At 58.2% G+C, this 27,129-nt stretch overlaps 1 protein-coding gene across 1 annotated transcript in view; it reads left to right on the top strand.

The window, feature by feature from the left end:
* Window positions 1–12,505: 12,505 nt before the first annotated feature.
* Window positions 12,506–27,129, top strand: part of Frmd4b (FERM domain containing 4B) — a 179,659-nt gene continuing 165,035 nt past the window's right edge. The window contains exon 1 of the mRNA XM_078033627.1: window positions 12,506–12,641. The gene's annotated coding sequence lies outside the window, so the exon portion shown is untranslated. The remainder of the gene's footprint in view (window positions 12,642–27,129) is intronic.

The raw sequence follows: 27,129 nt of genomic DNA, 5'->3' as shown, positions 1-27,129 counted from the left end.
GGGCTAACAGGGAGCTGCCGACGGCTCAGGGGCTGAGAGCGTTTGGCCAGGCCACATGCAGAAGGTGCTCGAAGTTCTCATGTGGGGAGAATTCTGCTCCCGTTTTGTGCTTTGATCATCTATGTAGGTCTGGGTTGTCTTCCTTTTTCTTTTTTGGTACTGGGATTGAACTCAGGGACACCCGACCACTGAGCCACCTCCCCAGCCCCATTTTGTACTTTATTTAGAGACAAGGTCTCACTGAGTTGCTTAGTGCCTTGCTGTGGCTGAGGCTGGCTTTGGATTCATGATCCTCCTGCCTCCGCCTCCCGAGCTGCTGGGATTATGGGCGTGCATCACCACACTGGCTTATAGATCTGTATTTTTTTTTTATGTTGTGGTTGTAAGTGGACACAATACCTTTATTTTTTTATTTTTACGTGGTTCTGAGGATTGAACCCAGCACCCCATGCATTCTAGGCAAGTACTCTACCTCTGAGCCTCAGCCCCAGCCCAAGATCTGTTTTTTTAACCAAACTGAAAAACTCCGCGTGGCCAACCGCATCTCACCTCGTACCCAACGCACACTGGTTCGTCTATGAACAAATAACAAGCCTTGCCCCATGGGGCAAAGGGGGTAAGCACTAATGCTCCCCCAAAGAATGTAGGCTTTTAGGTTAATGCACTGAGTTGGAGCCTCACTCTGTCACCTGGGCTATGTGACCTGAGACTGGTTACTACGTATGAGACTGTGTTTCATCATCTGTAAAATGGGAATGATTACTGCGCCTGGCACGGTGGGCGTGCTGGCTGAGAGATTAACTAGGTTAATCGATATGACTTCACAGTCTGATGGGTTTAGCTCAACTCTTGGCACAGAAAAGGCACTGGATGAGGGACAGGTACTGCAGCTATCCTTATTTTAATTTTTACCAGTAATTTTCTTCTCAAAGGAGGACATCTTTGAAAGTCAAGATTTTTATAGGCACAAAACGTCTATTTTCAGTATTCCTCACCACAATCTGTCAGATCCCAAGCATGAGCTGTCCCTTTCTTGCTGTGGCCTGGCCCTGGCTTGTCTACCCCAGATGCAGTGGAGGCCAGGCTCAGAGGATTAGAGGCTGCCTCTCCCTTGGCCAAGCTCTCATGCCTGAGTGTGAGCCTGAGCCTGAGTGTTCTGGGACCCCGAGGTGCTGTAGCTCTGGGTTCTTTGAACGCTGGCTTTACGGCAGGTTGCGACCTACGTCCATAGACCAGCTCTGCTCTGACCTCGCTTCGGAGAGGGAAAGACCTGGCGGAGCAGCTTGACCAATCAAGCCACGGAGCCACTTACGGGTCACCAGCGTTCGGTCTGGCTTTCTTCCCTCATTGGTTTTTGCCGTTCCTAATAACTTGGAACGAACCATGTTCCAACTGTGTGTAATGAACTCCACCATGAGCCGTCCTGGCCTTCCACTCCGCTTTGGCCCCAGCCCGGGTCCCGCCTCTCAAGAACCCTGGCACAGGCAGACTCTCACCTCTGCCACCGAATGCACACTGCAAGTGTCCCCAGCCCTGGGTCGAAACGGCGGTCCACACTGGAATTCTAGGAACCAGGGACGAGACAGTGGGAGAAGGGGACCAGGGGCAGGCTGAACCTGGCCCCTGGAGAGCCACAGTGGTCCAAAGGCCCCGTCCAGCCCACACACGTTTTGTTTGGTTCATGTGGTGTCAACAAATGCTTAGTTCTGAATTGGCTGCTGCTTTTTAAAAACCTGGGTCTTTAAAATGTATCTTTAAAAAATGGAGTTTCTGGCTTCCCTGGAAAACTCAGAAGTTTTGGTGAGACCGGGCTCCTGGCCCCCCTGGCCCCTGGCTGGCCTCTGCTGCTCACCTCAGTCCCTCACCCTGTGAGCTGCACCGTCCCATTTACCTGCCACCACGTGTGTAAGGAGTGCGGAGCTCGTGTTATCACTGCTCTTAGAGATGAGGGAAAAATGAGGTTTCCTCTACCCCGTCTCTCTCCAAAGCAGGAGTAGAAATGGCCCCACGATTCGGCTCTTGAAACAGGACTTCCATCCCCCTCCCTCCCCTCACACCATGTCCAGTTGGGAGACACGCACAGGGCCCTTCCAGATCCTAAAATAGTGACATGCTTCTCCCCTGGTTGGTCAAAAGCCATTGTCCCCAACTCCCGGGTGTGCTCTGCTGCCCACGGCCACCGCAGCCCCTCTCCTGAGACCCAGTGCCTGAGAGCTGAGGGCCTGAGCTAGCAGAGGTCCTGGGAGACCCTGCTCCTGGGTGGCTGCCCACAAACACCGTTCAGCTGGTGAGCAGAGAAGAACAGCCCAGATGGAACCTGCTTGTCCCCTTATGTCTCCCCGGGTCGTCTCACCTCTGCAATGTTCCATACAGATCGCGAAACCCCCGTGGTCAATCCTGCAACCCAAGCGCTCTCAAGAGCTCTCTGATGCAGATGCTGGGACAAGTTTCTCAAGATGATGTCCCCAGGAGATGTTAGGGCCATGGCCCTGGGTTCCAGAAGCAAAGAGCCCGTGAGGGTTTGCTGAGGACTCACAGGGCCAACACGTGCTTGGCTTCCCAGTCTTTCAGCCCTTCTGGTTTCCAAAGTGACCAGGGGATGTCCTCCGGCTGGGCCACATGGGCAGGGATCTTCACGGCTCTGCTTTCCCGCCCCCAACTCTGGACACGTTCGCCAGGGAGCTCCCACTTAGCTTTCGACTCTGGAACTCGGACTCTTCCAGGGCCGATCCCCTCCCGCAGCAGGCTGGCCTGGCCACCCCAGCACCAGCCAGCGTAGCCTGTGTGCGGTGCGCCCCTCGCGGTCACCGTCCACGACAGTCACGGCAGAGGGTGGCAATGCAGTTCACTCTGCTCATCGGATGACTGATGGAGGGCGTGTCTGAGAGGCGTGGTCCACGTGCCCTGCCCACTTCCACACCGGGCAGCTCCTCACAGGGAGACCTCCTTCAAGAGGATGGATGGCCCTTGGGAACCAAGCCCCTTCCCTCCCTGGAGAGAAATCCAGAAGTGTCTGGAAGTTCCCGCCCGTCACTGGGGAGGCCAGCGCCCATCTGGTGTGGAGCAGCCCCTGTGGGACAGCTCCCTTCCGGGTCCAGACTTCGGCTGGGCTGGACTGAGGTGTGTCCCTTCCCCATCTGCCCCACCCCAGCAGTGTGTCCTGCGGGAACCCTGTTCCTGGCCTCAGGTCTCCAGGAAGATCCAGTCTAAGGTCAGGGTTACGGATGTAGCCAGAACCCCCGGGTACTGCCCTTCAGTCCCTCCGGCCCACACTGCAAGGGACAGAGCGGCTGGGGGAGTACTGGGCACCGTCCGAGGCGGCACTTGCTCATTGTGCAAAGCTCACCACGACCGTGCGTGGCCCGTAGGTGGCAAGTAGACTGTGGGAAAACAGTGGCTCTGTCTGCGGAGCCCCAGAGAAGGTGCCAGGTCTGGGTTTCCTTGGGGCCTCTTCCGGGGACCTTCTGTGAGCTGTAATTACACGGTTTTCCCGGGGACCAAAATAGAGGCGTTTTCTGAGAGGTCAATAATGGAGTCTTCATGCTTGGAAGCTTAATTGAGGAAATCATTGATTTCCCCATTAATATTTTAACCTGCTCGCAAGAGAAGAAAGTAAGGGCCAGTCTTGTCTTAAAAATACTCTCCTGGAAACCGACTTCTTGGCACGTGCGCCTTGGGTTCACTACGGCTGGCGACGAGCATCTCAGATGGACGCCCTGATGTTTTCGGGCCGGGCACTTTGCTGTGGGGGTCAGCCCTCTGCAGCCTCTTGAGCTCCACCCACTAGACACCAGCAGCACCCGCCCCCCAAGCTGGCTGTGACAATCAGCATTACCTCCAGGCACTGTCACATGTCTCCTGGGGACGGAACTGTCCCCGGGTGAGAGCTACTACGATGACACCTGGGTCTTTATGGATCCCGGGGGCTCACAGAACTCTCCAGAAATCAGCACCAAGCGGAGAAGGAGGTCAGCTTTGAGAGTGGACCTGGGCGGTTTTCTCCTTCCCAGAAAGAGTCCACGGAGGAAAGAGGATTCTTCAGAACTCTGTGCCGTGGGTTGTCCCCGCGTGGCTGAAGGGTGACCTGGAAAGTGGGCGGATCAATCTCCCTGTGGCTGAAACACATTTCTCCCCCGACTCGGGGAGCTGAGGTCAGCCTCTGGATCCTCTTGACTGACCAAAAAAAAAAAAGAAAATAAACAAATGCCTTCTTCTAACATCTGTTTCCTAAGAGTCTCTCACTCTGAATCACTGCATTTGTGGAGAGGGACGCAGATCCGGAGTCTTCTGAATTCTTAAAGAAGCCCGTCCGGAGGCCTTGGTGGGAAACTTTAAAGGCGCTGAGGATTCAACTAAATCTCTCTAAATCCAGCTTGAAGCTTGTATCGCAGCCTCGTGGTGACGCTTATGTTTGAGCCATGTCATTGCCGCGCCCCCCCCCCAGTGGTCCTATGCCAGGCCTCCAGGACCCCAGGTAAAATCTCATGGTTAAAAACATGGAACCCAGAATGATTTCTAGGCATCTTGGGTTCTCGTTAAAATTTTCAGGAAATAATCCGAAAGACCTCTGATCTCGCCTCCCTTTGTGTTGATCCATTTAGTGGTAGAAACACACAATCCAGGTCGTCCTCTCGAGGCTCATCAGAAATGGCAGCGGAGGAAGGCTGGACCCGGTGGCTCATGCCTGTCATCTCAGCAGCTTGGGAGGCTGAGACAGGAGGACCGTGAGTTCAAAGCCAGCCTCAGCAACTTAGTGAAGACCTAAGTAACTCAGCGAGTCTCAAAATAGAATATTTTTTTCAAAAAAAATGGACTAGGGATGTGGCTCAGTGGTTAAGCACACCTGGGTTCAATTCCTGGTATCGAAAACTTTAAAAAAGGAGAACGTTTTCCCATCATTGCAAGTGTGAAAGAGCTGGGTGTGGCCATGGTGGCTACTGAGGAGGCTGAGGAAGGAAGAGGACATGTTCTAGGCCTTTCTGGGCAATTCAGCCAAACTTGGGACTTGGCAACTTAGCCAGACCTGTCTGTATGGTTCAGACGTAGGAGTCTCTGCAAAGATCCTGTGTGAGACGATCCAACAAGGTTCAGAGGTGAAGGGATCTGGCACCCGATGGGTGCATTCATCCACTGATACGGGTTAACAGGACGGTGACTGCACACAGGTCGGGAGTGACCGGCGGATGTCCGTCCCTGGAGGTGTGCCTTTGGGGTTCGTATTTTGTCCCTCCGTCTCTCTCTGTCTGTCCCCCTCCCCGGCCCTCTGATTCCTGGTTGCCAGGTCCTGAACTCCTCCTTCCCTCCGAGGTCCCTTCCACCATGACATCCTGGGTCCCCTCAGGCCTAGAACTGCGGAGTGGGTGAACCAGGGGCTGAACCTCTGAAACCGTGAGCCACAACAACCTTTTCTTCCTCTGGGATGTCCTTCCTGGGTCTTTGGTCACAGGGATGACGAGTTGAGTAACGCGCTGTCTCCAATTTCAGAAGGGGACAGGGGTGTGGCTCCGTGGTGGAGTCCTTGCCCAGCATGCTCGAGGCCCTGGGTTCAGTCCTCAGCCCTGGAAGGAGAAAGAAAGGAACTATTTCTTAACGAGGCTCCCTTTTGTCCTTACATCACCATTCTCTCTTGCTATCGCGGTCGTCCTGGGTGAAGGTGAACGCTTGTTCCTAGCCGGACCTCCTTCTTCTCTCAGGTGCACAGAACGCCCAGTTGCTGGTGCTGTGCATGTGCCGTCTCAGGTCGGTATGGAAGACCACTTACTTCTCCCCCGCGGACGCCCAAAGCCACGGCTGTGGCCCACCTGACAACAAGGCCACCCAGAAATTCGCGTTCCTGGGACCGACCCTTTTGCTTATTAATACTTGAATCCTCTCTGAGCCTGGCTCTTTGCATCTTGGGGTTTGCTTCCCGGATTTGGTTACTGGGGTTCAACGGTCACGTTTCTGTTCCGCCCTGCCCGTCCTGACGAGGGCTGACGTTTGACTTTCTCCTAGTGTGAAGCGTCCTCCACTCCACCGAGGAGCGAGGAGCTGGCCAGGCCCACAGCTCAGCCAGTGGCTGGGTGGCCTTCACAGTGGAGTGGCTGGGTGAGGTTTGATGGCCTCTGAGTCCCAAGTTGTTGGACTGATTTTACTGTCTTCCAGGGGAGACAGGCCTGAAGCACAGACTCACGGATTTATCGTCACCCATCTGCTTAGAGCGCGTCCCTCGCTCAACCTTGGCCCAGAGCCATTGCAGGCCCTGCTGTGCATGATGCCGTATGTCAGAGCGTCTCTGGACCCCAGCCCTCAGTGACAGCAGCAACCACTGCACCCCTCCTCCCCCGCTGGCAGCCCCCAAACGTCTCCAGGTACTGCCCAATGTCCCCTGGAGGGCACAGAACCACGCCCCGTCGGGAACCCAGGAGCTGCCAGCGGGAGAGCGAGATGCCCGTTTTATCCCAGTGGTTTGACAGGACCTGAGTCACCGGGAAGGATTTCCCTGACTTCCCGACGATTCATAGACGCTGACTAAGCCAGGAGAAGGGACGGCACTCGAGCACTACGTCCATGAAGGGCCTCGTGGACGCCCTACTGTGCGCTGACTCTCCTCTAGGTTCAGGCGACACAGCAATAAATAAGTCAGGTCCCTTATTCATGGAGCTTCTCTTGGTTGGGGAAGTGGGCGGCAAACGGGTTAGTTACCACTGGAGACGGTGGAGGGCTGTTCCATCTGGGGTGAGCAGGGACGCACTCGCTGGAGAGCGGACCTTGTGGCTCTGTCCCTGAGCCAGGCAAAGACTGGGAGACACGGACTGCCAACGGCAGCAGGAACACAGGTCACCACCCGGGAGAGCTTGAGAATGTCCAGCGGCGGGTCCTGCCGTCCGCCTGGAATCCTGACCGTGCAGGTGAGAACTAAAACCAGAGCCGGCCAAGGGCTAAGAGGTTGTTTTAGGGGTGCCGTTCTGTGGTACCCACGTAGGTGCACATGGCCGCGTGCCAGGATCGCCACTGACACGGCAGCCATCAAAAGGACCGTCAGTGGGACTGGCAGCACCGTCTTCTCCGGGACGACTCATCCGAGATCCCACAGACTGGGAAACTGTCATGGTTCATTTCTGTTCTGTGGCTGAAAGAAAGAACTCTGAACACATCCTCGGCCATCAATCTGGCCCCCTCTCCTGAAGATCAGATTTACAAGCGAGATAAACAGCCAGCGGTTCCTGTTAACGGCATCTGCAAGATTGCTTTATAATGAGGAAGGCAATGGGCAAGATCGTTTAAAAAGAAGCAACGCGGCAAACGCATCCAGAGGCTATGCTTTCTAATAAAAAGTTGCTTTGGGGAACATGCAATATTTAGCAGAGTGCTTCCTCTGTGTTTATGTTTCCCCCAATAGTAGCAGCTTCCAAATGCCGGCTCCTCACACCCATCCTCAAAGTCCTGCAAGGACTCAGCCTTTGAGCCTAGAGATGCCCAGCCACCCTGATGACCAAAGAAGGAACCGAGGCCCCAGACGCGAAGTGACTTGTCCAAGGTCTCGGGTACTTACCCTTCTCCTCCGGGGCTAGGGGCAGGGCTTCCCCTGCGGTGGGAACCCTGCCTTCGTTTGGCACAGGTGGTTCATTAAAGGGTGCGTCTTTCTTTAGACTGTAGGGCAGTGTTCAGCCACAGGACGTTTGACTGGGCAGCCGGTGTTAAAGCCAGCGTCCCCCAGAGCCAAATCCACACACCTACTCGTCCCTGTAAGCCAGTGGTCCTCTCCTGGGTACATTTGACCCACCAAGGGACAGTGGAGGGCGTCTGGGGACATTCTTGGTGGTGACGACTCAGGGGTAGAGGCCAGTGCGTGGAGTCAGTGAAGGACAGCGAGGGAGCGGGACACCTGGCCAGGCGTGGAACAGCCCCAGGATGAACCCCGTGGAAATGTCAGCAGGCCACACGGAGGGACTCGCCCTGGCTTGCAGGGGACCTTCCTCGGCAGGCTTTCCAGTTAAGCAAAGCTGGGTCCCTTCTTGACTTGCTCTTCCCCCTGCCCCGGCAACGTGCCCCGGCTCCTGACATCCCTCGTACCCTGGCTCCGTGACCGTTGGGTTTGATGTCATTGTCGACCACAACACAAGATGGCAAGCCCGTCGTCAAACAGTGGTGGTGAGCAGTGCACCTGCAGAGAGACACCGGTGACTTCCCCGGGTCAGTGGGAGGCCAGTAAAAACGGTGCCCTTCGTCCTCCTGGGTGGTGTAGACAGCTCTGCAGACCCTCACAGGAGATTTGGATTCTCCCTTCAGAAAAATGCCACCCACCAGGCCCAGGGCCCGGGCAGGGCTGGAGGGACAGGAGGCCTGGCTCAGAAGAACATGGGCTGCTTGGCCCCTTCTCCCTGGACAGCGTGATACACTACAAGCTTAGTAATGGTTGTCACTCTCTTCAGGAAAAGTGGCTCCTAACCCTAACCCATTTGAATATTTTATTTTATTTATTTATTTTTATTTTTTTAATACTGAGGATTGAGCTCGGGGAGATTTATGACTGAGCTACATCCCCAGCCCTTTTTATTTTTTTTTTATTTTGAGACAGGCTCTCCATAAGCTGCTTAGTTTCTCACTAAATTACAAAGTCTGGCCTCCAATTTGCCATCCTCCTGCCTCAGCCTCTTGAGCTGCCAGGATGACAGGTGTGAGCCACCACACCCGGCCCTAGTTTGAATAGTTTAAAAATAAAATAATTCAATTATCGAAAACGACCTTATAACCATCTACCTGAGAGAGGAGCAAAAGACGTGGAGTGTCATCGAGTCGTTTAAAAGGAATGAACTGGACCCACACCCACCAACTTGGATGCATCTTGCAAAGCTGTTATGGAATGAACCACACGGGCTGCCGTCCCTTGCATCTAGGCCACGTAAGCACGTGAGTTTAAAAGCACAGAGAGCAGAGTGCTATATGGGATTTGTGGACACGTGACTCTATGCAGAAGTTTGGAAGGATTTATTCAAAGTTATGACGGTGGTTGTTTCTGGAGAGTGGGAAATAAGATTGGGAAACGGAGCCAGGGAGCTTTGACTTCTCCGTAAGGTTTTGTTCCGTCCTGCTTCACCACAAGCACAAAGGCACTGGCCAGTAGTAGCTGTCGGGGTGTTTGCTCTCATTCTATAATTTTTTTTTTTCTGGAAAAGGAAAAATGAAAGCTATCTCAGATCTCGGGGAGGATTTCAGTTGCTGCAACTTCTAGAAAGATTCTCTCTGCCTCTCCTTCAAAGTGTGCGGGGTCCTTGCTAGTTTGCTGTGTTTTATTTGCTTTGGCTAAACCAGAACTGCCGGACAGGCTTGGTGAGCACGGCTCAGCTTCTACAGTGGCCGCCTGCTCACAAACGGGTTTTCCTTTTTCTGCCCACCTTGCTCTTGATTATGGTAGAGCGGTCGGCCTGGCTCCTCCTGAATGTTTTACTTCTCTCTAAATTTCTCTGAAAGTGGAGAGGACGTGGAGAGAGGGAGAGAGAGAGAGAGAGAGAGAGAGAGAAGACGGCTTTCTCAATACACAAATAGACGTCGAATTGCACTGGTCCAACAAATGTTGGAGCCCATTTAGATCATGCGATCTTGTGGCTGGAGAGTCACTTATTGTAAATTACTGGCTCCGGACGCTGGTGGGTATTGTTATTATTATTTTTTAACAACGCACAACGTGGGGAATCGTGCAATGAGGAACATCTCTTACATCTGAGCAAGAAAACAGAAGCAGATGTTTGCGTGGAGAAGCCCCAGGCTAGAAGCCGGTGGCCAAGCTTCGATCTCCCCGTACTGCTATTGGTGTCACAGCAAGTCACCTTGGCTGCCTGAGCCTCAGTTTCCTGATCCGCACAAAGAGGATGTTGGAAGGGATCCACAGGAACCCAGTACGGGCCCTGGAGTGACATCAGCCCTGCACACGTCCTTTCCTTTGGCGGAATATTTTTAAATCTGAAAAGATCGGTTCCTAACATTTAACAATCAAGAACTTTTATTAGAAACTTGGATTTCTGGATTCTCCTGAAAAGCAAACTTGGCAAGACTATTCTCCACAGTGGGCTGTTACTGAGTAGACGGGGCCCTGGGACAGGCACACGCTCTCCAGTTTGCCACCGTCACCACTGTTCCCTGCGTTCCTACCCCTGATCCACCGTACCCGTTGATGCTCTTGCCCGGTCCCTCGAAGCATAGGAATTGGTAACACTTGTACCCAAATCCTCCCAAACCCTCCTGGTTTTATCACATCTTCATGCTAAGAGCCGAAGATGAAGCAGAGGGTCAACCCAGTACTAAACTGGAACAGGCAACCGGGCCCCATCCGTCCAGAGGCCAGGAGAGTGGGGCTGCTGCTCGGGTGCTTCATCCATTCTTCAAGGAAATCGTGGATTTTGGATAAAATCAGTTAGGTATGGAAAGAGGGGCTAGCTATTAGAGGGTGGCCCGTTAGAGAGAATTCGCACCTCTGTCCACCAGCGTGCCGCCCTTCAATCACTAGCCCTCTTGCCCCCACACCCACTGTCTGCCACCATGAGGATGGGTCTGGGGGACACTTGGAGAGTGAAGGAGCCAGGACAGAAGGACAAGTGCCACAGGATCTCACCCCAGGGTGGAAAATAAAGTTGATCTCAAAGCAGGGCAGTTCCACACTCTTGGGCGGCAGCAAGCCTCCTTGAGCCTCATGCTCCTCCTCAGCAGGACAGGGATCAACTGACATTGAATGAGCCATCACTACCAGGCCAGATGCCCCAACAGCCAAGGTGGACGCTGGCCATGAGGGGCTTGTGGGCCCTCCCTCTTCTCTCAGGAGAGGCCAGGGAGATGGTGCCGAGAGCCGGGCTGACTTAACTCAGTGGGTGCAATTACCACTCAATAAATGCTAGCTCGTTATCCCATATATTCCGTTTAATTGAAAGCCAACGGTCCGACACCAGAAGCCACTTTCATTAACCTCACATGACACACGTGTAATGCCGCATATCACGCCACCTCTAGCTGTCACCACTTCACACCTGGCTGTCTGCTGGCCTCCTCCTGTCCCTAGTCACCAGGGCCTGGGACACCAGGTCGTAGTCACACCAGCCCCTGATCCATGGCTTCTGTGGGCTGGGGATCTGTGCAAAGGGGGGGAGGAGGAGGAGAGGAAGAGGAGGTGGAGGAGGAGAAAGGAAGGGTCCAACTTGGGTCCTAGAAACGGTTTCTTTAGACGGTTGACACTGGACCAGTCAACAGGTCAGCGAAATGCACGGCTACATAGTTGTGTAGTCACAAGATAATTTAGAAAATGGAATTACTCTGAAAACCAAATCGACTCCTATTGTAGAGAAGTAAGGCCTGGCAGGAGGGACAGTCCCGTGAAGCCTGTGGACTGTCTTCTCCCAGCAGTCCCAGGGGGCTGGGCCGGCTCCTCAGCGCATTTGGAGAGAACGGAGAAAACCTTGGTCCGGGGTCTGCCTCCCCTCCCTCCTGCTCCAACTGCTGCATGACGCTCGGCTCGGCTCGGCGCCACATCAAGCCGCCCGCGGTGTCTGCTGCTGTCTGCTGTCACGCATCAGCTCTTTAGAGTCAACCTCTCTGAGCCTGGGAACCCCCAGGTCGGGGGAAGGCTGTTTGAGCTCCTGGTAGGAGCCCCTGGAGGGACACCGCCCCCTCCTCTTTCTATTTCAAGGAGCAGACCCACTGGGTCGGTGGGACTCTCACATCAAGTCTTTGGGCCAAACTCGCAGCGTCCAGCCTGCGCCTCCCTCAGCCCCAGGTGCCTGGCTCCCGTTTTCCTAAGGTCCTGCCTGGATGCTGGACGCCCGGAGGCGGAACCGAGTCCCGCCCAGAGCTTTCCGCCGTGGACAAGGAGAGGCGCGGCGGGTGACCACCTCTCCCTCCTCTTGGATGGCAGGCCACGCGCCCCAGGCCCAGCGCCTTTCTCTGCCGGGGAAGGCCAGCGCGGGGAAGAGGGCGCCCCCTCCCTCCCTCCCTCCCTCCCTCCTCCCCTCCCCCCTCCCCTCCCTCCCTCCCTCCCTCCCTCCTCCCCTCCCTCCCTCCTCCCCTCCCCCCTCCCCTCCCCCTCCCCTCCCTCCCTCCTCCCCTCCCCCCTCCCCTCCCCCGCCTCCTCCCCTCCCCCCTCCCCTCCCCCCGTCTCCTCCCCTCCCTCCTCCCTCCCGCCCGTCCCCTCCCTCCCGATACAATGACGGGGCCGGAACAGCGCATCAGCGGAGCCTCATTGGCAGCGGCTGCCCCGGCCCCCGGAGGGACGGCGGGCGGGGGCAGCCGGGGAGAAAGCGGGCGGCCGCGGCTGTCAGCAGAGGAGCGGGCAGGACGGAAGGACGGAAGCGCGCGCGGAAGGCTGACCGGGGCGCCGCCGTGAGCGTGGACCAGAGCGCGGACGCGGGGCGAGCGCAGCCCGGGGCCGGGGGATGCGGCGGGCGCCGGCCGCGCAGCCAGCCGGGGAGTCGGGCCGCGTGGCTCGCGTGCCCAGCGGGCGCCCGGGCGGACCGCAGCGGGAGACGGCGGCAGGCAGCGGCCGGGGAAGGCGCCGCGCGCCGCGGAGTTGCGGGACTGGCGCAGAGCCCGGCCCCCGGGTCCCGCGCGGTGCGCAGCGCAGACAATAAAGTGGCAGCGACAGCCCCGCGCGCCCGAGGGAGGAGGCAGCCGAGCAGGTAGGTGGGCGGCCGCCCCGGGGGCCCCCGATCGCGCGGCCAGGGCGGGCGCCCCCAGAGCCCCCTGGGTGCAGAGCGCAGGTGTGGAGGCGCGGGCCGGGGTGCGGGTCGCCGCGCTCCAGCTGGCGGGAAGACCCGCCCAGGCTCCGGGGCTGCGGCCGCCTCCGCAGGAGTCCCTGGGGCACTCGGCACGGCGCTCGGGTCGCCTGGGTGGGACGGAGACAGGAAGTTTGGCGGTTTGGAGGCGTTGGCGCTGGTGGGACCATGTGCTTCGGTGGCCGTGCGTCCGTGGGAGGTAGAGGGAAGAGCTGATGGATCCCAGATCCGCCGGCCGGGAGACAGTTTCAGAAGGCACCGAGTGGAGTGGGGAGATCCCCTGCGTTTGCAGAGGATGCTAAGGGTTCGGTTCCGTCGCCCTTTTAAAACAGGCGTGTCGGCTCCAACCCTCTCCGAGGTCCAAGAGGTTGTGTGCGCGCGCGGACCGCTCCCTGTTTATTCTCCAGAGTATTTCACTTTCCATTTTCATCTGGAGAGCGGAGAATAAAGATGGTAGTTAGCTCCTATCCTGAGACGTGCCGCTGCAGTTGGGCGGAGAGGAGATCTCCCCCTTCGCCCTGGGTGTCCTGGGCTCTGAAAGATGCTCCTGAGCAGGCTGCTCCGGCTCACAAAAGGAGAGCCCTTGGCTCAAATCCTCCCCGGGCCCAAGAATCAGCAGCCAGAGGAGATCTCTCTTCCACTCTCCTTTGTGTGTCCGCTTGCTGTCTCACATCTTCCAGATGTGAGAGGGTTGGGCTGCTGGGCGCCTCTGGGTGGGGTAGTAATTATCCCGAGCATTCCTGCGATCTGCTAGGACTTGTAAACACACCAGAGCCAACTGCTGCAACTTTGCGGACTGACGGGGCTCTGTTTGCTGGTACCCAGGCGCCTGTGTCTGGAATGTGGCCCCTTTCGGAGGGTGGGGTGCAGACCCAGGCTCTTTCGGGAGAGTTGGTTGAGCCTTCCCCATTAGCTCACGTTTGCCCGAAACTTACCAGCCAGTCCCCAGGGTGGGTACCAGGTGATAGGGCGGTCCCTGGCATGCCCTTTCCTGTCCTGGGCGGAATGGGTCTGTGGAGCTTCCAGACCAAATGTCTGGAGCAGTTTCACCCCACTTCACCTGGAGCTGCGCCGTCCTGGTCCTGCAGGCCGCCAGCAGAGTGGCCAGCTCACTGTCTGCATTCGGGAGGCTCTTGAGGGGCATTGTTATAGTCGAGTGGTGAACCCAGCCCAAGGGCGGCTAAGGGACTCCTCTAGATCTCACCAGGGATCGATGGCTTACATAGAGTCTAATGTCAGAGGCTCTTAACCAGAACAGAGTCCCCCAAAAGGAATATCAGTGATGACAGCGATGAAGATCATGTTAATAGCAATAGCCACTGCCTATGGTTTTCATCAATATTTAAATCAGATGATGTCTCAGAGTGGCCGACACAGGGACGGAGCTTTACGTACTGTTAAATGTCAGAAAATAGGTGTGTATGGGGGGGTATTGATGAGTCTGCAATTTTTAAATTTTATGAGTCTGAAAAATTAGTAATGAAAAATAACAAAACCACACACACACACACACACACATCATAAGCCGTGGGCGACGTGCTTGCCTTTCCTAGAAGAATCGGGCCATTCCAAGGACTTTTCGAAGAGGAGGAGTGTAGGATTTCTTCGTGAAGCCCTATGTATCAGTCAAACACTGGGCTTAAATTCAGCAATGCAGGCGGCGTGTATCTGTACAGCACGAAGGTGGGAAATGGAGAAGTCTCCCTGCCTACAGTTCCATTATCCGCGAGGTTCAGTTTTCGGTATTGCTGGGAAAGTTCGCAGAAGACAATTCCCCTTGGGCGTGCTAGTGCCTGCCTGACGCTTCACTGTTTTGAAATGCATGTTTCCCTCTGAGTGGTGGAAAAGTTAATGGGCTTCACAACAGGCAGACCTTGAGCCCTGCTGGCTGGAGGATCCTGGGAGGAGTCCACCCACAGCACTCTTGAGTGTGCATGCAGCAAGGCCAGTTTCCACCAGCCCGAGACCCTAGGTGGCTGTCAGATGCCGCAGACGTAATGAAGGCCTGCAGTGCTTTGGAGCAGACAGAAAGGGCGTCTTCGCTACAGGACAGAACACACAGGGATGTGGAGAACAGTGAGACACCCCAGCTGCCCCTTCCAGCCTGCGGTGATTGTCTGCATGGTCTAGTTACCTTGCACACCAAAGCAAAGGCCACGGCTGTCTCTCTGTCTCCTCCCCCTCTCCCTCCCTCCCTCTGGACCTGCCCCCAGAGATCTGCTCTTATCTCAGGCACGATCTCACCTGCTCAGCTCTTACCCAGGTTCCTGATCTGAATCGCTGCAGTCTATAGCTCTATGGATCAATAATGAAACTCAGCTCATCAGCAGGACCTAAGAGTGTGTGTGTGTGTGTGTGTGTGTGTGTGTGTGTGGTCTGTCTGTCTGTCTGCCTCTATGTTGTTTTTATTTGGTTTTGGAAGGTGGATGTCTTTTTTGGCAATTAATTTATTTCTAATCGGTTAATATTTTTTTTTTCCTCCTTCTCTGGTTCATCTTCGTCCTGGGCATTCAGAGAGAAGTGGTAAAACAGTGTGTTTTTGTTGTTGTTGTTGTTGTTTGGTTTGGTTTGGTTTTTCCTGCTGTTAGATGCTTGATAGAAACTATCTAGGCAATCTTGGGACCAAAACCCATTTTCCGCAATAACCTGGTTCGCTGAAATGATCACGTCATTTTGCATCTCCTTCTTCCTCGTGAAATCCGTTTTTAACCTGAGCTCACAGAGTAGCGTTTTCAAAACGAAGATCGTAAAATCCATTCAGCGAGTCCCGGCCAGTACTGGAAGCATATACAGTGAGGTAGAAGAGAGTGTGTCATGGTGCCTTAGTGACGAGTCCTCTCGTTCCATGGAACCCTGGGGCAGTCCTACACACGTGGACACACACGTACATTTGGGGTGGCAGTACCACGTACCCTGCAGTGAGCTGCTCTCAGGAAGTTTGGGGGGTGCGACTGCAGGATGGGACTGGGTAAGCTGCTGAAGCTGGCCTCTAGCCTGGGATCCTCCTGCCTCAGCCTCCGAGCCGCTGGGACCACAGGCAGCACCACTATGCCCAGCTGGACATGCTGCTTTTAATGGTCCTCGGTCACTCAGGGACAGGTAGCTTGTGGGAAGGGGCCCCTAGCCGTGTAGCTGTGGGCATGATCGCTCACAACAGAGCTCCTTAGGAGTAGGGCGCTCGAGCTGCCTGCCAGGCTCAGTCTTGTCCAGGTTGGACAGTTACCTCACCGATAAAGGCCATTTTAGGGGGCCGTGACTGGGGGTTCTATTGACTAGATTGAATTATCTGATAAAGAATTCCTTTCACCAGGAAAACTTAGATGGTAATGCTGAGGGATGCATGCTTAGGTGGGAAGAGTCTCCCGGAAGTCAGGAGGTGACCAGCAGAACGGTCAAGATGCACACCGGTCCTCCTCCAGGAGTGACCGTGCCCACGAGGGACATTAGTCAATGTCCAGAGAAATGGTTGGTCGTCTAGGAGCAGGTGCTCCGAGAATCTCTGCTGACCATTCTACCGGGCACCGGACAGCCTCTTAAGAGCACTCCCAGGCCCCAGCGTGCCCAGTGCCGAGGACAGACAGGGAGGGCAGTGCTCAGACGCTCCTGGGGCAGCAGGGCGGCATTCCCTCTGCGATTGCTGTTGAGCTGTGTGTACGTTTTGTTTACGTTTCACGTGTGCTTCAACAAAAGCATTTGGAAAAAAACACAGACGTGCTTCGTATAACTGAGGGATCAAACTTCCGATGCTGGCTGGTGTCGCGGGCAGACACGGAGACTCCATAAAAAGCAGAGCCGCTGCTGGTGACAGCAGCTGCCAGTCCCAGGTGCTCACCTTTGCTCAGCTCCTCTTTGATGGAATGAGGAGCCTCATTCCATGCTGGCCACTGTCCAGGATTGAGGACTCTTACCCCTGTATTAGGCTACTTTCTGTTGCTATCACAAAATACCCAAGGCTGGGTACTGGGTGAAGAAAAGTCGTGGATTTAGCTGGTAGTTCTCAAGATCCAGGAGCATGGCGTGGGCTTCCCCTGGCTGAGGTGGAGCCTCGTGGCAGATGGCATCGTGGGGGGAGTGTATTCGAGGGAGAGACCAGCTGTCCAGGCAGGAAGCCAGAGAACAGGGGCAGGGGCCAGTTTTTAAAACAACATGTTTTCACAGAAACCGACTGGTTCTCAAGGCCAGTACCAATTCCTTTCCAGGTGATGACCCCAGTGGCCTAACTGCTTCCATGGGGTCTGAGGGACTCCCAAGGACTTAGACCCCAGAAGCCTACTGCCAGGGTGACCGTGTACAGAGGTGGTGGAACCTTCCGGAAACAGGCCTGTAAAACCGCCCCTCCCTGCACATCCAAGGACACTGAGGCTGTCCCCGTCAGAGGGCATGGCATGGCCCAGAGCGGCCCAGTCTGCACGCGGGGCTTTGTGGACAGGGTGGGTGGCCGCAGCCCCGCGTGGCTCTCTAGGACCACTAGGACCCCAGGATCTGCGTCATGCCCAGCTCCGCCCACTGAGGGGTGCTCAGAGCAAGCGGCTCCATCCTGCCTCGGTTTCCCCATCTGTCAGATGGAGATTGCTCTTACCATGTCACGGTGAGGACATGGTAAGAGCCCACCATAGTGAGCCCCCCCATAGGTGATGTGACTCAGCAGGTTATCAGGGACAGTGCAGGGACAGACCCATGACCATCTCTGTTCTGAGGACAATGCATAATCCCGTGGGGCCACCGTGCTGGTGGGAGCCCTTCAGGGACATGACTGGGCACCTGGGTGACGCCTTCTAACCCAGCTTCAGAAGGTCCACAGCCACGTGCCCCCAGCGTGCCCTGGTGGCACCCAGTTGGTCATAGACGATTCATGGAAAAACATGTCACTTTAATGGCTATTTATTTTGTGTACCAGGAAAAAAACAATTGTCACCTAGACCCTCAAATCGTGTGAAGGGCGCTATTCCTTTCTGCCTTGTCAAACTCCTTACGCATCTGGTGTCAGGACTCAGGACCAGGCTGAGGAGGAGTGCCATCATGAAGACCCATCATGGCACAGGGTGGTGCCCGTGGCATTGGACGTGGAAAAGCTACCCGGGAAGGGTGCGGAGGGCCGAGGTCTGGGAAAGGCCGGGCAGGTGAGCGGGGCTTCCTGAAGCTCACGCACATCCACCGCCGGGTCATGGGACGTGGCCGGGTGGCTCTGGGGCGGAGCAGGAGGTGCCCAGTGCCCGTCTGGGGGCACGCTGCGGGAAGCACAGGATCGGAGGACCCCTGTGCTGGGTGCTGCGGAGGAGACGGGAAATGAAGCCCGTGGAGAGGAGATGGGAGTCGGGAGGTGAGCGCCGTCCAGTACCCCCCACGGCATGAGAGGCAGGCCACCGCTGCAGCCACCAGGAGGGGGTGGGTGGCTGGGGTCTCCCTGGGACCCTGTGGTCTGCGGCACTAAGGGGGAGTCCAGGCAGGCTTGAGTGGGTGGGAGGGGAGGACAAAGGAGCAGAGAAGACTCCGGAGAGCAAGACGCAGGCCTTGGACCCCCCCACGTGGATTCAGCACCCATCGGACCCCCACAGGGACCCAGGGTGGGACCACCGACCAGAATAACCCCACCTCAAAGATGGAGCCCCATGCGATGCCAGCCCACCACGGAGCCTGTAGGTGCCACGCCCGCTGTGTGCCTCCCCGGCCTCGGTCTGCCTCTGCAGAGCCCCCAGGAGCCGCGTCTGGAGGGTGGACCCAGGCTTGGCCGGCTTCAGACCCGTTACCAACGCACAGCTGGTGGGGGGCAGAGCTGGGGCTCACCCCAGGGCCTCCCACAGAGTCCCCTGAGCTTGGCCCCTCTCCTCGCTGGACAGCAGCTGGCCATCTCATTTCCCACGGCGCTGTTGGGCCACGACAGACCTGAGCCCAGCCGTGGGCTGTCGAGACTTTGTCCCCCTGGTGACCCTCTGCCTGGCTGAGGGGCTGGCCACAGCAGAGCTCTCGGCACGGCGACCGACTCAGGGAGCAGGTACCGAGCTGCCCCCCGATGGCCTTCCTGGGGCCAGGAGCTGCTTGGGTTTGCAAATCTCCAAGTGGCCTGGACAGACGGTGGCTGGACATGGTCACGCCTCTGCCCCAGCCCAGGACGCCACGGCCCCTCCTGATTCAGAAGGTGCTCAAGGCAGTGACCTCGGCAGAGGGTGACCCCAACGGACGCCGCTCAGGATTGTTTCCGAGGTCCCTTGCTGCCCCTGACGGAGGCCATCTCATCAGGTCAGTCACTGCCAATGAGCAGAAGCAGAAGGGGCTTCTTGTGACCTGGACACAGGGCGTCCAGCTCTGGCCATGCTTCATCAGAGCTCAGCACAGGAGAGGCTCTGCCGGGTGGACAGGGGCTGGGGAGGGACCGGCCCTGGGCAGAGAGAGAGCCAGGGAGGCCGAGGTCCGGCAGACTGATGTAAGCCATGTCAGTCAGTCTCTTGATGTCCCCATGGGTGATGACACGGAGGTCCTTCCTCCTCTAGGGCCAAAGTCCAGGGTGCACCCCAACACCTCTGCTGTGCGCCCTGCACTTTACCTGCCACCGTGAGCTTTTCCTGCCAGAACGTACCGGTGTTTTTAAAAATCCCAGAGAAGCGCACTGGAAAGGGCTTCCTCGACAGTAGAGTGTGGGGTGGAGAGTCTCCGTGAAATCAAAGGCTGTGCCATCAAATGGGGCTTGGTGGAACACGTGGCATCACGCAGTCTGCCAGCGTTGACAGGTCTCCAAACAGCAGAGCGACTCAGGAAAGATAAGGGCATCTGAGGCCGCGGCAGATGCACTAATGGCATCCAGTCGGGCGGCGTGCAAACCGAGAACCGAGATTCCGATAAACTAATGGAAACCAGGTGCCGGGACTGGGAACGGAACCCCATCCCCTAGGGCCGGAAGGCTCCAGTGGAGGACATCGCGTGGACGTCCACTCCCACCGTGTTCAATTAATTCCGTTTGTGTTTGAAGAGGAACTAGCAGCCTGGCTGTGCCCTGCCCCCCGGTGCTCCTGGGCAACTGGACTCCCGCTGCCCAGGGAGTGTGGGCGCGGGTCCCTGCCCACCAGAGGTCCCAGGCAAACAGAGGAGGAGCCAGAGGGCTCCTGGCGGGACTCGTGGCTCTGGACGCGGGTCAGGAGTGGGTCTCGTGGACTTGCCAGGCGGGGCTTGACGACTGGAGAGGTGGACTGAAAGCCCTGGTCCCGAGTGGACCTCAGGAAGGCCGCGGGACAGTGACGGCACAGGATGTCGAGGCCGACGGCGTGTCCCGAGCCTTCCCACAACACAGTGGGCTTGTCAGCGTCTAGTGACAGGGAGACGGGGCTGCGGCTGCGGTGGGAGCGCTCCTCCTGCGTAGGCACAGGGTCATTTATGGGGCTGGCCCAGGGCTGGGCGCCCGGGAGATCACGGCTTCCGCTTGGGAAGTCACTTCGAGATCCTGGACGTCCCGTTCTTTACTTGGAGAGGGTCCACGTGGCTCCCTGTCCCTGTGCTTGGGCGCTTCTTGAGAAATGCACCTTGGGTTCCTGGCCACGTGCTGTCCGTCTTTGACCGTGGCTCTCCGGGGCTGAGGTGCCTCAGGGCCTTATCGCTGGCTTTGGGCCTCCTGTAGTTGTGACTGGTCCTTCTAGAGAGCCCCGGAGAGCGGTTGGCAGCACCCAGGCCGCCTGCTCAGAGCTCAGCGCCCGCTCCTCCGCCCAGCGCTCAGGGAAGCGCTGAGCATGTTCCTCTGACAGAATGGGACACAGGCTGGGACACTGGTGGCAGGTGGCCGTGGGGGCTGGCTCACGCCTGTGCGGGCAGCCTGCCCGTTTCAGCTGTGGACGGAGCCGCGGCGTCTCTCCGGCTCTCTTCCCAGCCTCTCCCCCCGGGGGGCCTTCCTGTCTCTGGACCCACTTTGAAGACCTTCTCCTGGGGGGGGTGCCGAGACCCTCCCCGGGCCTCTCTGTGCCGCACTTAGGGTTCTTCTCCTCGCGTGGCGTTGCGAGGGTACCCGGGCTGACCCCTGGGACCCTGGGCGTCCTCTGCACAGCTGAGCTCCTGGAGTGTCCCCTGCGAGCCCCAGGGGGCGGGCGAAGGCTGTGGCAGGATGGCAGGCTCTTGGGCTGGCCACAGGCAGGGAACGTCGGGAGAGGCGTGCACAGGATCCGGAGGTGGGTCAGAAGACTTCTCTGCAGAGGGCCAGAGGCTGAACCTGCTCACCCTCCCAGGCCACAGGGCCTACGCCGCGGCCACTCAGCTCAGCCACGGACAGTGCCTGAAGTCGTGCCTGTGGCCAAGTCCAGGCGGTGGGCAGCTGTGGCCCCTGGGGCTGCACTCTGCCTCCTCCTTCCAGTAGAAAAATGACCAGCCACAGTATTATGAAGTCTGACTGGGCGGTCGCTGAGGGGCAGTGGGGAGCAATACCTCAGGGGACACTGCCCGGGGTTGTCCCCCAGCTGCCCCTGTGGTGCCTCTAGGTACGGCTCAAAGCCCCCGGTGCCTCAGTTTCCCTCCTGACGAGTAGGGAAAGTGTAGGCCTGGCCTCCGAGGCGACTTGAGTGACCAGCACTCAGTCTTGACCAGTGACGGGGTCCGAGCGGCATGTCCTTCATCCTCGAAGAACGGATCTCCCCCAGCCCAGGAGCTGTCCGCGGGGCCTCTCCGTGGCCAGGAGTCGTCTGCCACCGACGTGGCCTCCTGTTTCACAGAGAGCTGCTTTTTGTAAGCAGAAGGTGACCCTGTGCGACCGTGAGGACGCCCCTGACCAGGTCAGCGGGGGCATCGTGGGAAGGAGGCGTCTCCAGGACACAGGTGCGGGCGGAGCGGCCGGTGCTGAAGGACCTGAAACCTGCCCTGCGCAGGACGCAGCCTGGTCCGCGAGGAAGACACCTCAGGACGCTCATGGAGAGAAGATGGAGCGAGGCCGCTGCCTGGCCCCAGAGCTCAGAGGACAGGCGGACTCTGTGGTCGGGGGCGAAGGTGCTGGTGCCTTGAAGTCCAAGCCAGTGCCCGTTTGCCATTTCAGGAGTCCCGGGGCCCTCGAGATGTCTACCAGATCCAGTGCACTAGGCTGCAGGGACGGAGTGGCCGAGCCAGGCTGGCCCACGGCGGCTCCCTGCAGACCTGAAGCCCACGTGGACACCCCTGGCTCAGGGATCCCTTTCAACCGGCCACTGCTTGTTGAGCCTGCCCCTGGGGGCCCACCAGCTCTGAGGGACACACTGTGACACCCGTGCTGTTTGTGTCCCTGCTTGGAGCTCCTTCTGCCGCCCGTGGGTGAAGGGGTAGTCTCAACTCTCGAGTCTCCTGATCTAAGAAGCACCTTCCCCAACGGTGCCCTTGTCGTAGACGGCGACTCCCCAGGGCGCCGCGGAGTGCTGCAGGCCCCTGGTGAGACCTTAACCGCGGAGACGTGGCTTCTTGTGGCAGATGGGGAACCTGCCCGGATGACGACTGGGACTTGGAAGACGACAGGGACTGAGCTGATAAAGCAGCAAGGTTGGAGGAGACGGGCCCCAGTTTGGAAAGACGGTCCACCATGGGTACGTGGCTTCGTACGCCACAGAGAAGTCTCTCGTGACAGTCGACCCGCGCTGCAGACCTCTCTGTCGTCTTATTCTAGGAAACTGGCCTCGGGTGCCCAGCCTGCAGCGGCCATCAGCCTGGAGGCAGGACCTGCCAGCAAAGAGCTGCGGACCGACCCCCTGGAGGCTCAGAGGCTCCATATTTTTAAAATAAGACTCGTCCAGTGCCTTTCACGCATCACGCTGTTGCACGCTTAATAGACTAGCACGGTGCCAGTGTAGCTTTCACACGCCCCGGTCTGCAAAGGAGCCCTCCGTACCTCCCGGGAAGCCCGAGTTGGTGAGGCACCTCAGGAGGTGTTAGGCATGGAGAGGGGCTGGGGTGAGGCCAGCTGACGTGGAGGGTGGCTGGTGGAGTCGGGGAGCCTTGCTGGTTTACGAGGTGGGCGTCTGGCTCACACTCCGTGCAGGGCCACCTGGGACGGCTGGCTGGGGACAGGTGGAGTAGCAGCAGCAGGTTGGCCAGGGCCCCGTCGCTGGGCTTCGGCTGGTGTGAAACAGGGAAGCCGTGATTGGACCGCAACCTCCGAGAAAGTGGCCGACGAGGGCAGAGGCCGGGGCACCCACACGGAGGCCGGTGGAGAGCCTCCCGCAGGCCGGGTGGAGGGCTTCCGAGGGCCAGGAGCCTGCCTCAGCCCCTCCCCACGGGGTGCGCCTCTGCTGGGCGGGAGGTGGTGCAGCTCGGGAGCCGAGGCCGAGGGCACATGGTGGGGGCGTGGCAGAGCAGGGCTGCTCACCGGGGGGACAAGGGAGAAGGGTGCGTGGGTCCCACAGGGCCTTCCGGGGTACGCCCCCAGTGACCCTAACCCTCCACGGGCCCCACCATTTACAGGTCCCCCACCTCCCAATAGCACCACACCAGACCCAGCCTCCAACACAGGGCCTCTCGGGACGGTCCAGACCCAGCTCTGGCCGCAGAGGTCCCACTGGGTCTCAGGCCTGAAGGGGGCGCCGGCGAGAAAGAGGACGGTGACATCTGGCCCTCCCCAGCACACAGGCCACTTCCTGTGCTCGGCAGAGGACACGCTGCCTGCCGGACGGCCTCCACTCGGTGCCAGAACTCGTTCCTAGACCCACACACCTCCTGGAAGAGCCTCCGAGGAACAGGAAAGCCAGGGCTGCAGGAGGTGGCCTGAGGACAAGTCCCCGTCTCGTCCCCCTTCGTGCTCCCAGGACTCGCCCTCACCGAGTGATTGACAGACTACGTCCATGTCACTGTGGTGTGGACGTGAAGTGTCCCCCTGGGTTCCTGTGCTCACGCACGAGTGTTCGGAGGTGACATGACTGGGTCGCGACACCCACGTCCCCATCGATCGGTCCACCGCAGTCTGAACGCACTGACTGGCCCTCCTCCTGCTTCTCCTCTGCTCTCCCAGTGTCCGCGGCAGGCCCTGTGTGCCGTGCGCGGTGTCCCCAGGGCACGGCGCAAGGTCTGGCACCTTTTAAACAAAGGCCACCTGGATAGTTGGTTTTTGGGGGTTTTTTAATTAATTTAAATTCTTTTTAAATTAAAAAAAAAATTTATTTAAAAATCGTTTTCCTTCCCGGTTCAGAAAGGGATGTGAGCCAGGAAGAGAGCAGAAGAGTAAGAAATGCCGGCCAGACCCACGGTCACGGGACAGGCCCTGTGGCGCCCGCTCAGGGCGGGTTCTGGCCCATCCCAGGCAGACCTCGAACCCAAGAACTCGTTCACTGCCCTCGGAAAGATGGTGTTTGTTGTGACACGTCTTTACGAGTTTAATGAAGTGTCCTATTTATAAATGACCCCACGTGGAAATAAAAGAAAAAAAAGGTCCGATCTATTGGCCGACTGTAAAACCCTAGATGGTCCTCCCAAGCCCGGTGCTTTGAAGTGCGGCCAGCGGGGTCTTCTCGAGCCTGGGGAGGGGCGGGCGGAAACTGGGCACTGGGACGGGCCTGCGTGGGAGCGCTCCTCTCCGCGGGTTTGGTTTCGAGGCGGGAATGTGGGTGGTCTGGAGGTGCCTGGCCTAGAGGGTCGGGGCAGTTGTGTGGACCTGCCCGCCTGCAACCCTCCTTCTTTCCTCTGTGAGCTCCGAGGCCCCCCACGCGTGGATTCAGATCTTGTTGAAAGCGCCCTCCGCGTGCGGCTTGGTGCGGGAGCCTGGCCGTGCTCGGGAATCAAGCGTCACAGACTTCCATCCAGCGTGTGCCTCGACTGGAGTTTCAGAAACACTCAAACTTCAAGCCTTTTCAATTCCCCCGACGAAAACGGCTTCGTGGTCCTGTCTGTAAAATGGTCCGCTGTCTGTTTTCTAGGGAGACTTTTGGGCCCAGGACGCCTCGGATCGTCCTCTGGCCCTGGCTTCGGAAGCCATCCCTGGAGGCCAGTGGCATCTGATTTATCAGGGATTTTTATTCCACAGCAAAACAGCCCTTCCTCTCGCTTCGCTTCGTGGGGACGGCACAGTTGAACCCCGTAACTGCCTCTCACCGAGGGCGGCCTTGGTCCGAAGGCCGCGGAGTCCCTGTGAGGTGGGAATATCAGCTGATCAGGAAGCTGGCCCTCCTGAGAGGTGACCAGTGCCTTGCGTCACACACCATCGGATGGCATGGCTCGGATCACTGGAGGTGCTGGTAGATGCTTCCGGAAAAAAAGCTGTGGAGGATGCCCACTGCCCACACTCATGCTCGAAGAAACCCGGGACCTGGCTCACTGAGAGTGAAAACGTGGCCGTCCCTTTCGTGACCCTGCGAGGGACCATTGTGTCCGGAAACGCGCCTCCCGGTTGACCTGACTGTAATTTCAGGGTCGGGCAAAAGGAGGACTCCTCTGTAATTACTCCCATGCTCTGTCTCCACAGTCCAGCGCTCTGGCCAGCCCTGTCCATGGGGCCTCTTCCTCCAGCAACCTGCAGGGTCCCCTCTGTCCCCGCGGGTGCTTTCCGGGGACTTCAGAATGCTCCCCCTCCCCTGGCCGGGCTCTTTGGACTGTGACATCAATCCCGTGTTTTGTGCATGAGTTTCGGGGGGAGGGGTGTTTCTGAGTGACCTCCTCTGGGTGGCCGTGTCCTCACTCCACGGCCTCCCAAGGCCGGCTGTGCCTCTGGCTCGTGGTGGTGATCCCCAGCTCTAGCCAGGGCTGGGCACAAGGTTGGTCCTGGTGACATTGTCCAGTGGAGGAGCAAGAGGTGGGACGTGGGTTGTCCCCTGTGACACCGTTCCCCTGTCTCCGCACCCCCAGCTCTTTGTAGGACAGTAGTGATGTGTCTGTTGAATAAAGCGGTCAGCCACAGGGGGGTGGTGACCGCTGGGTGGGGCCCGGGTCTGAGGCAGAGGTGGTCATGCAGCTGGGAGGTGCCTGGGCATGTGCCCCCGCTCTGCTCGCAGGTTGGAAAGACGGGAAGGGAGCAAGGGTGACCTGTGACCTAAGCGGGGTGCTGTCTTGAGGTGCCTGGTGACGGTGACTGGGGAACTCCAGGAGGGTCAGTGTGTGTGTCCCAAGCAACAGCCCATGGCAGAGCGACGCCGGGGACCCGCAGGCCGAGTTCTGCAGTGTGACCAGGAGGGCCTGAGAGTGACGACATGCCCAGAGGGTCCAGGCAGGCCCAGGAGGCTCCTTCCAGAGCTGGTGGCAAGGTGGACGTGGCTTCGGTGTCCAGGCTGGAGCCCAGCCAGACCCACCAGCCCTGGAATCCTCGTCTTTGAATTCCTTAGTAAACCCACCCCAAGGCCACAAGGTTGCTGTCCTCTGCGGGGCAAAGGCTGTCCCCTGGGAACAGGGAGGGGTGTCCACCCGTGCTGCCTGGTGTGCCCGGGAGGAGGAGCCTGGGTGTGCAGTGCCATAAGAGGACCCTATAGGTCAGTGCCAAGACAGCAGCAGGATTCTGGGGCCTTGTCACAGAAGGACCCTTGGGCCACTGTCAGGAGAGAGAAGCTAGGGCCAAGTGGACACTGTGAAGGTGGACGTGGCTGGCTGGGCTGGTGCGCTCCCTCTACCCAGTCTAGTGGCCCCTTGTCCACAGCTCCTCTCCCTCTGACAGAGGTGGGCTTTTCCCGTGGACAGTAGCATACCTGGCGGTCCAGAGCAGGAACTTGGCAGTCCTGCCCTCGGCTGGGCTTGAGTCCACCCTGCACTTGGCCTTCACAACTTCATCCACAAAATGGGCTGGCTGAGAGCACCTACTTCTAGATGGCTTCAGGGATTAAAGCACTTACCGTGGCGTCCATTTGTGGAGAGTTGGCTTAGGAGGGTGAAGGACCGAGTCCCACCACTTCTGGTTAAAGACAGTGTCCACAGGGAGGATACTTGTCACTTCAGTGAGCCACACAGCTGCCACCCATGTGAGGGGTGGGTCCTGCAGCCGAAGGGGAAAGCAGGTTAGTGACCAGTCCTCCTCTGTCCACCCACGTGGTTGCTCCCGTCTGTGTGCCACAGTTGCTCACCCAGGGACAGGTTTCCGGCGCTCCTGCCCCTGTTGTGTGGGTGGCGGGCATTGTGGCCAGTCCTCCTCCTGTCGAGGGCAGAGTGGAAGCTATGGGCATTGGCGCTGACCAGGCTTCTGGGCAGGGCTGTGGCTCCAGCGTGCTCTCTCCGAGAGGCAGGTGACGCGGGCCTCGGTTCTCAACCCTTATCACGTGTCGGAATCACCTGGAAATGGTGACACAGCCAAGGTCACCCAGTGTTGGGCCCAAGGTCAGGCTGTGCCTTGGTCAGGGCACTCAGAGGCATTGGGGCCAGGGGGAGGAGACCAGGGCTGCTGCTGAACATCCTAGCGCACGGCACAGCCTGGCAGCCAGGCTCACCCGGGCCCCGTGAGCTGAGACTGAAGACGCACCTGTCCTCCTGGGCGGAGAGCCTCGGGCCGAGATGG

Source organism: Ictidomys tridecemlineatus, chromosome 16 (genome assembly GCF_052094955.1).
Source record: "Ictidomys tridecemlineatus isolate mIctTri1 chromosome 16, mIctTri1.hap1, whole genome shotgun sequence".
NCBI classification, from domain to species: Eukaryota; Metazoa; Chordata; class Mammalia; order Rodentia; family Sciuridae; genus Ictidomys; species Ictidomys tridecemlineatus.
The sequence above is the reverse complement of the archived record's forward strand: the minus strand, read 5'-3'. Positions and strand labels throughout refer to the sequence as shown.